This window comes from Pogoniulus pusillus, chromosome 25 (genome assembly GCF_015220805.1).
Source record: "Pogoniulus pusillus isolate bPogPus1 chromosome 25, bPogPus1.pri, whole genome shotgun sequence".
Classification (NCBI taxonomy): Eukaryota; Metazoa; Chordata; class Aves; order Piciformes; family Lybiidae; genus Pogoniulus; species Pogoniulus pusillus.
The window spans coordinates 8691942-8701429 of NC_087288.1; the positions used below are offsets into that span (position 1 = coordinate 8691942).

General features: G+C 48.9%; 1 long non-coding RNA gene across 6 annotated transcripts in view; it reads right to left on the reverse strand.

Moving 5' to 3' along the window:
• Window positions 1–3832, reverse strand: part of LOC135186427 (uncharacterized) — a 36310-nt gene extending 32478 nt beyond the window's left edge. For all 6 annotated transcript variants that reach the window (XR_010306853.1, XR_010306855.1, XR_010306854.1 and 3 more), the window contains exon 1: window positions 3748–3832. This is a non-coding gene — a long non-coding RNA (uncharacterized LOC135186427). The remainder of the gene's footprint in view (window positions 1–3747) is intronic.
• Between the last annotated feature and the right edge of the window lie 5656 nt (window positions 3833–9488).

Sequence of the window (9488 nt, forward strand, 5' to 3'; positions counted from 1 at the left end):
AAGAGCTGATCTGGTAAGCAGGAAAACAAACAACACTTGAAGACTGGGAAATTCTCCCTTGTTACTTGCTTCATCTCCCTCTGGTAAGGGGGACACAGAAGCTGCTCAGGGAAGTGAAACAAAGCTGTGTCCTCTGTAACCAGCACAGGTCAGGGTGTCCCCGTTTCAAAGCAAGCTCCTAGAACTGTGTTTTTAAAGGGCTGCCTGCAGCCATCCAAGAAGCCAGGCTGGCACATACCAGACTTAGTTGTCCTCCTTCTGGATTTGCCTGTTTTTACTTCCATTTAGCTGCTCAGACCTAACTCCAGGATACAGCAGATAAAACTGCACTGAAACCTGTCAGTAGCAAAAGTAGAAACACCTTTGCCCATCCCTAGCCATATGAATTCTAACCTAATAAGGCCTAAAGCAACATAGATACTGATGGAAAGACTCCAAATGGGTAAAGGCAAGACCTCCCATACTGTTAGGTAGCCAGGCTGACAGGAGAGGACATGCCTACAACTCCATTGTCCATTTCTACACCCAGAGCTCTGCTGTTCATGGCTGGGAAACTTTGCAGTTTGATGGGTCCCTGAGCTAAGAAGCCAATCTGTGTCCACCACTGCATCCCTCCTTACCCAGAAAGGGAACTCACTAGCACAGGCTGGGATGTCTTTGTCTCCCATGAACCCCTTCCCAGCTCAAACACTTTCTGCTGAAGTCCACACCAAAGATTTACCTCTGGCTACAGCACAGAATCACAGAATTAACCAGATTGAAAAAGATCTTTGAGATCATAGAGTCCAACCTAACACCTTCTAATTCAACTAAACCATGGCACTAAGTGCCTCATCCAGTCTCCTTTTAGACACCTCAAGGGACGGTGCCTCCACCACCTCCCTGGGCAGCCCATTCCAATGTCAATCACTCTCTCTGTGAAGAACTTCTTCCTAATGTCCAGCTGAAACCTGCCCTGGCACAGCCTGAGGCTGTGTCCTCTTGTTCTGTCACTGGCAGAGGAGACCAACCCCCACCTGGCTACAACCTCCCTTTAGACAGTTGTAGGGAGCAGTAAGGTCTCCCTTTATACCAGAGGCCAGTGCTGCAGGTAACCTCTCTTCCAGAGTAAGGGACTTTGCTCCTGCACAAAGAGGAGGACACAGCACCCGCCCCAACCAGCTCACTCTACCAGAGACTCATCCTCAAAGCCCTTCAAAACTTGGAGGGCAAAAGATTTTTTTCTGAAAAGGTTGTGTCATGTCAAAACCATGTATGGTGCCACCATGCTGCACCACCACCCTTCTGCCCTCACAACAGGGCTGTCTCGACAACACTGACCAGCATGGGCTCAGTACCAACTGCTGTCCTGACAGCCAGAATGCAGCATCAGGTCACTGAGGCCTCATGCGAATGCAGTCTCCCCACTGACACCTACATATGAAGAATGAACAAAAGGAGCAAGGGGGTCACTCCAAACCCTCAGGACAGTTTAGAGGCAGCAGACATGAAAGCTTTGCTTTAGCAGAGGTCCTGCAATCCAGCTGAGACATCCGAAGCCTCCACACCCAGGGCACACCCTGACTTGCATCAACGCCTGACTCCTTACAAAAGACTTCCTAATGGTCTATTGATTTCAACAGATGTCCCAGTAAACATGCTGCAGAGGGAACAACAGCCCGGCAGCAAGTTCATGTGCTAAACATGTGTTGTTCAGTGTGAAATAGAAAATGAGTTTTGAGAGGGCAAATTATTGGCAGGTCAATGTGCTGCCTGCCCCTCCATGATGTGCCCTTAAAACAAGTGTCACTGCTTGGTTCAGTCTCTCAGGGCTCCTGCCACCCTGCCAATGCAGCTCCATCCCTCTATGGAACATCACTTGCCAGCCCCAGCTCTCCCAGGACAAGGCATCTCCCAAAAAACATCTGCCAGTCCCAGGCCAGAGATGACCTCATGAGCACAGGCCACAGAAAACACAAGGGGCAGAGTGGCTCAGCTGTGTGAGGAAGGGTCTGGTGGTTGGTATTATCTGGAAGCAGCCTCTGCTGAGGACTGGAGCCAGAACTGATCAGAGATGGGGCTGGGAGGGACCTTTAAAGGCCATTTAGTCCAACCCCTCTGTGCTCAGCAGAGACATCTGCAGCTAGAGCAGGCCGCTCAGAGCTCTATCCAGCCTGAGCTGGAATGGCTCCAGGCATGGACCATCTACCAGCTCTCTGCAGCTGAAAACAAAACCTCTATGTAACCAAAGGTGCAGCTCACACCTCCACGCTGCTGAAGGCCAACAGGGCATCAGGAACCTCTTTAGATAAATCCCATGAAGCAGGCTTGCTTTAATTCTTCACTCAGAAACAGTACAGAAAATCCAAGTTCCTGCCTTAAAAGGCCTAGAAATTGAGGCTTTTCAACAGACCTGAAGCTACTGAATGATTTTGTACCTTCTCAGAATACACTGAGTGGCCAAAGCATTTGGCAAAGGTGACTGGGCACAAAGACTGTGTTTCACATGCCCCTGCAGAAAATCTGTTAGTAGATGTTGTGGTTTTCTTTAAAGGAACAGAAGCAGAAAGTTTCTCCACTTTAGGGAATTCAGCTTTTTGCTGCCTATGACATTCCCACTAGTGAGATCTCCTTTTCCCCCCTGCCCTTGAGCTGTTAATTCTCACGGATTTCCAATCCTGACACTTGTTTTACAACACAATTATGAATGCACCCACCAGAAAACTGCTGATTTTCTATTCTGGGGCTGTTTGTGCTTCCTGTTTGTTTAGTGGGACAGCCTGAAAGGGGAATGAGTATTTACAGGGCTCTGGTCACGTCATCCCATTGTTCCCTTGCAGCCAGGAGGGCTGCTGGGAGAGAGGAAGAGAGAGAGCAAACCCACCCAGCAGGCTGCCCTAGCCCTGGCCACCTGCCAGTAGTAGCACTTTGCAGGGGGCAAGGCAAAAGGCACAGGGAGGGTGGCAATTTCCCACCTCCTGCCGTGGGAGCAGTGCAGAGAGGGACAGTCAGGCAGCTGGGAGCACAGCTTCTCCCTGCCCAGGCATCTTCTGGATGTGGAAAGGGCTAAAAGGACAGGGGAATGTTGTTTGGTTTTTTTTCCTCTGGCAGTCTAGAATTGTAGAATGGTTTGGGTTGGAAGAGACCTTAAGGATCATCTAGCTCAAACCCTCCTACCACCAGCAGGAACACCTCCCTCTAGACCACATTGCTCAGAGCCTCATTCATCCTCACATTAAACACCTCTGATGTGCTGTCCACAACTTCTCTGGGCAGCCAATTCCAGTGTCTGACCATGCTCATGGTAAAGAATTTCTTCCTAAGAAGTAAATGCATTCCAAAGTCATGGTAAACCAAAGGACAAGAGCATTAAAGCATTTCAGGAGATGGCAGCTTCTCAGCTGGTCCTGAGCAATCCCTTCCCCAGAGCCACTGTGTTTTCCAATGGCACCAACTAAAGCTGTGCCAGTTCGCAGGAGGCTCCTGCAGAAAGAGAGCATGCCATCAGGGCCAGAAGTGTCCCAGGATCAGACAACAGACCCTGCAGCCTGCCATACCCAGGTCACACACCCCAGTGCTAGTGCACACCAAACCAGAGATCAGAAGAGGGAAGAAACCAGGAATTTCACAGAGGGAGTTTGGGGAGAAGAGGCAATTAGTGGATTGGAAGGTAGAACAGACACAGCAAAGGGAAGTTAGGAGCAACTTCTGCACACACAAGCTCTCAGCAAGAGACACAACATGAAGAAAAGCCATTTGGGGAGTTACCACAGGATGTTGCTCTTCAGCATTGCACAGCATCCCTACCAAATAAGCCACGGTGCTCTTGGTGGGAGGAAGGAGCACCAAGAAAAGGTCTTGCAGCAGTACTAAGTCACAGCTCATGACAAAAGCCTTTTATAGGCAAGCCCAAACAGGCTAAGGCTGTCAATAAATCTCCTTGACTATGCTCTTCACCTGTGCCAGAAGAGACCTGCAGTTTCCCAGGGCTGCAGGAGAATCAACCTAATAAAGACAATAAAGTATTGAGGACTGTGCACATTCCCACATAAGTAGAACTCCCTGTTTCAGGACTCTTGATAGAATAGAATCAACCAGGTTGGAAGAGCCTTCCAAGATCATCCAGTCCAATCTAGCACCCAGCTTTATCCAGTCATCTAGACCATGGCACTAAGTGCCTCATCCAGGCTTTTCTTCAACACCTCCAGGGATGGCAACTCCACCACCTCCCTGGGCAGCCCATTCCAATGCCAGTCACTCTTTCTGGCAAGAACTTCCTCCTAACATCCAGCCTAGACCTCCCCTGGCACAACTGGAGACTGTGTCCCCTTGTTCTGTTGCTGGTTGCCTGGCAGAAGAGATCAGCCCCCACACAGCTACAATCTCCTTTCAGGTAGCTGTAGACAGCAATGAGTTCACCCCTGAGTCTCCTCTTCTCCAGGCTGCACACCCTCAGCCTCTCCTCATAGGGTTTGTGCTCCAGGCCTCTCACCAGCTTTGTCGACCTCCTCTGGACACCTTCCAGCATCTCAAGTGGAAAATGTCTCAGTGCCTGCTTTTTCCCCTGCATTTTGAAACCTCTCTGCATTTGTCCTTGTGAGACCACCGTGACTTAGTGCTGGCTGCACCTCAGACACTGTTTTATTTTCCCAGTGACTGGGACTCAGTCTGTGCCATGAACAGCACAAAAGCAGACAAAGCATTTCAGGCAAAACAAGGCAGGCATGCACAGCTTGGCCTGAGGAAGATCTTGCTTCTAAATGTTGGCAACCAACTTCAGAGGACCCAGAAATTCACCTGCACTATTTGCTGAGCCGGTGAGCAAGCACATAGTCGAGTGAGAGCTTCTGCTTCTCTACACTCTTGGCATGGGTTTCTGCATGATGTTTTCATCTTTTCATTATTTTTGGGGGCAGGGGGGCTGCTGTTTCCTTTCCCTATTTCATTTCCTCTTTAAATTCCAAGACAACTGCCTGTGTGCAAGGATAGCAGCTGGTTTATTCCTGGAACGAGCACTCAGACAAACACTGAGCTTTCTGCAGGAAGCTCTGCTTTCCTGATTTGTTGCTGTTTTCCTTAGGCTGAGGATAATATCTGCCTAGAGCCAGAACAGAGGCTTGGGGGGGAGGCGGGAAGGAGAGGTTAGTGTGCGGAAAGAAAGAGCTCACCCTCGTCAGCAGCAACGCGCATCCTTTTGGAAGCAGAACTGTTTTCACTCTTTGATTTCAACAGGACATTCTGGCAGCGCTGCAAATCCAAACCTTGGGCAAAATAGCGCAGGCAGTGAGGCAGAAAGAGAGACTCCACTGAAAGATGAACACCAAAAGGGAATCACAGCTCGAAGCTGCATGAAGTGCACCGGAGTCCTTCCCACACGGCACTCGGTGCTCCAAGAGCTGCCGGCAGTGCAGAACAGGGCTCAGACTGCAGAACTTGGTTTTCACGTTCAACAGCTCCCCGCGTTGCAACTGCTGCGGCTCTGTCAGTGACCTGTGGAACTGAAACGCTTCATACTTCCACATGCACAAAGAGCAAAATCCAGCGTGGAGCTCTGGGATTTGCATCACAACAACCCCATGCAGTGTTGCCGGCTTGGGGAAGAGTGGCTGGAGAGCTGCTCAGCGAAGAAGCACATGGTGGTGCTGGTTGATGGCCAGCTGAATATAGCCAGCAGTGTGCTCAGGTGACTGAGAAGGCCAGTGGAATCCTGGCCTGGATCTGGAATAGTGTGGCCAGGGATGTGATTTTCCCCCTTGACTTGGCACTGGTGAGGCCACACCTCAAGTATTGTGTTCAGTTTTGGGCCCCTGACTACAGGAAGGACATTGAGGTGCTGGAGCAAGTCCAGAGAGGAGCAACTGGTGGAAGGCCTTGAACACAAGCCTTATGAAGAACAGCTGTGACAATGCCATGATGGGATAAGTTGAGTGGGAAGCCAGGTGCCAGCTGAGGCCAGGGAACACAGGCAGCACATGCACCAATATGTCCCTGTAGATGTGAACTCGGATGGAAACAGGGAGCAGAGCAGTGCCAGTTGGTCTAAGCCACTACATGGAGAGGTAGAGAAGACAGAGGACAGTGAGCCATGCTGGACCTCATCAGTGTCTATGAATATGTAAAGAGTGAGTGCCAGGAGGATGGAGCCAGGCTCTGCTTGGTAATGCTCAATGACAGGACAAAGGGTAATGGGTGGAAACTGAAGCATAGAAGGTTTCATTTAAACAGAAGGAGGATTTTTTTTCCCTGTGAGGGTGACAGAACACTGGAACAGGCTGCCCAGGGGGGTTGTGGAGTCTCCCCCTCTGGTCCCTTCCAGCCACTGACATTCTGTGTCTGTGATTCTGTGTGTGGATGCCACCATCACCTACACTGCAAGGGCTTGCTGTGCCCAACAGCAGGGAATAGAACTGGTACTGGTTAGTCTGGAGAGGAGGAGGCTGAGGGGAGATCTCACTGCTTTCTACAATTGCCCAAAAGAGTTTGGAGTGGGGTGAGGGTTGGTCTATTCTCCCTAGTGTCAGGTGACAGAATGAGAAATTGCACCAAGGGAGCTTTAGGCTGGACACAAAGAAATATTTCTTTCCTACAAGAGTGGTCAGGCATTGGCACAGGCTGCCAGGGGTGATGGTGGAGTCACCATCCCTGAAGGTATTCAATAAATGCCTGGACATGGCACTCAGGGACATGGTTTAATGACCATGATGGTGTCAGGTTGATGGTTGGACTTGCTGATCTTAGAGGTCTTTTCCAACATAACCAATTCTATGAGCCTGTGGTTCTATGAATACCTAAGCAGGTTGACATGACCAGGAGCAAAGCAACAAGCATTGTGCCACGGCAAGCACACTTTTATGACTGACAATGCCCCTGGGAGCTGGAGAACTACAAGTCACAGGTAAAAATCAGGAGAAAAGAAAGAAAAGGGACAAGGGTGAAGCCTCAACATCTCCTCCTGACACATATTGGATGTCTGCCTGAGCCTTTGCAAGCCAAGGGCAGGAAGCTGGGATGGCCAAGCACAAGTGACTGCAAATCAGGCATCCAGAGAGGGAACAGGTTTGGTTCTGACACTGAGGTTTCTGCAAAGAACCCACTGAGTGAGCATCTTTTGGTCTAGTGGGAGGTGCCCTGGCCAGGCAGTGGGGGTTGGAACTAGATGATCTTGGAGGTCCCTTCCAGCCTAAACCGTTCCATACATCTTTGTGTTGGTTTTCTGCTCAGCTTTAATTTGACTTGGGTTCTCTTTCCCTTGCATTTGTGACCCTTCAGCACACTGCATTTTCTCAGGGTTTGACCTGGGGAGGAAAAAAAAAAGAAAGAAAACCAAAATAAAACTAAAAAAAACAAACAAACAACAAAAAAAGGATGGAAATGTTCCTTTCATTTAGAAGGGAGCTGAAACTCCCTGCCAATGGGCTGGCTCCAGCACCTAGGCTTTTGAGGACACTCTGGAAATGATGAGGCTCCTGATAAAATCACAGTTGTTGGCAAGGCCATGTTTGCCCTGAACAATTATGATTCCTTTGCCTGTGGGTATCTCTATGTTGAAATACCTCTCAAGTTCCTGCTATGTCACTGAATTTGCATGCATTTGTTTTGGGTTCCTTCCTTCTCCAGCCCCTGCCAGGGAGCAGACATTCCTGAAAGTCAACTAACCACACTCCCAGAACTTTACAGCCTGAAGACCTTGAAGCAAATGAGCCTTGAAGAGTAATTACAGCATTACAGGCACCAAATGATGCTGAATTATGCAGTGCTCACAGGATGCTGCTTAGTGGATTGATTTTGGGAAAAATGTTGGATAATATGAGAAGAGAACAGAAAAAGAAAGAAACAACCACTTCTCTAAATGATACAGCTAAAACTACCACTGCTTTCAACTCTGCTGCCAAAAATGGGACTCCTCCTCCATCCATTGTGAGGCTGGACCAAAGACCTTCCATTTTCAACAGTGAAACTGTGCTGGGAAAGAATTTCTCCTTTTAGAGAACATTTCATATAGAATTGTTTTGGCTGGAAGAGACCTCTGAGACCATTGAGTCCAGCCACTGACCTAACACCACCATGGTCATTAAAACACACCCAGAAATGCTATGATTTTTTTAACCCCTCCAGGGATGGTAACATCACCACCTCCCCAGGCAGCCTGCTCCAGCACCTGACCACTCTTCACAGGAATGGAATTTTTCCTAATCTCCAACCTATACCTCCCCTGGCACAATTTCAGGTCATTTCCTCTCATCCTATTACCTGGTGCTAGGGAGAAGAGACCAACACCCATCTCATTACAGCCTCCTTTCAAGGAGTTGTAGAGAGCAAAGAAGTCTCCCCCCAGCCTCTTCTCCAGACTAAATGACTCCAGTTTCCTCAGCCACTCCTCATAAAGACTTGCTCTCTAGACCCTTCAACCCACCAAATTGATACATCCCACTATGAACCATCTGCATTGCTCTATGAGGCTCTGAGAAGGACTACACAGCAAATCCAAGCCCTGCAGGTAACAAGCACCATCCAGGACCAAGAAAGCCTTGGAGGCAGATGTAAGCCAAGGTTTCCCTACTGCTGTGGGAGGCATGGACCTTAACCAAGATGCATCTTCCCAGCATGGTAAGGACTGCAAGAGAGGGATTTTTTGTTTAAACTTTAAACTGTTGTTCTAAACAGTTAAAAACTGTACAGAAAACATCTCAGAATTATTACCACTAGTGAAGCAACAGGAATAATGAAGCAGACATGATGGATGTGAGGTCTGGTGATATATATCCATTGCAAGAGAGTTGGACGAGATGACCTTCAAAGGTCCCTTACAACCCAAGCCTTTCTGTGATAGGTGTCCACTAATCTTTGACCATCTCTATGTGTCCACATGCAGGGTATTTCTGCATCCTCTATGAATAGGATGATGATGATTATTATTATTATGTTCCTCACACATAGAACTCAAGCTGAAATGAAGCATTAATTAAGCAATTAATGTAGAAGATGAACAGCTTGCTCGTGATCACACAGGAAATGGGTGAGGACCCAAGGATGGGAAGTAGGTGCTCCCCTGACCAGGCTGTCAGGTGGCAGTGGCTTCCTACCAACACCTTAGCATTGCACAGGATCTGGAAAACACAAGGCTTCTGTAAGGTTTGGAGGTTCTCTTCCCAAAAACTCTGGTATTTTTCATGGGCAAGAGCTTAAGAGAAGGAAGCGTTGGAGAGAATGGGAGAAAGTCTGCTTCGTGGGTACAGCTTAACAAAGACAGTGATGGGTGGAGCAATGGGAAGAGCAGGGGCTTTGATGGGTTGACCAAGAAATCCCCGTGCAGCAACTACATGAAGTGCCTGGAATCTCTAGCAGGTGAAGACAGGCAGCACATGGCTTAAGTGTGCCACAGTAAAGGGCCATGCCGTGGCACCACTGCCATTGTCAGAGCACAGACTCCACGTAGCCCCAAACTGAGGGAAGCTCATGCAAGGTTCCCCAGCACTTGCCCAACACACCATGCCATGTCCTTCACCCTC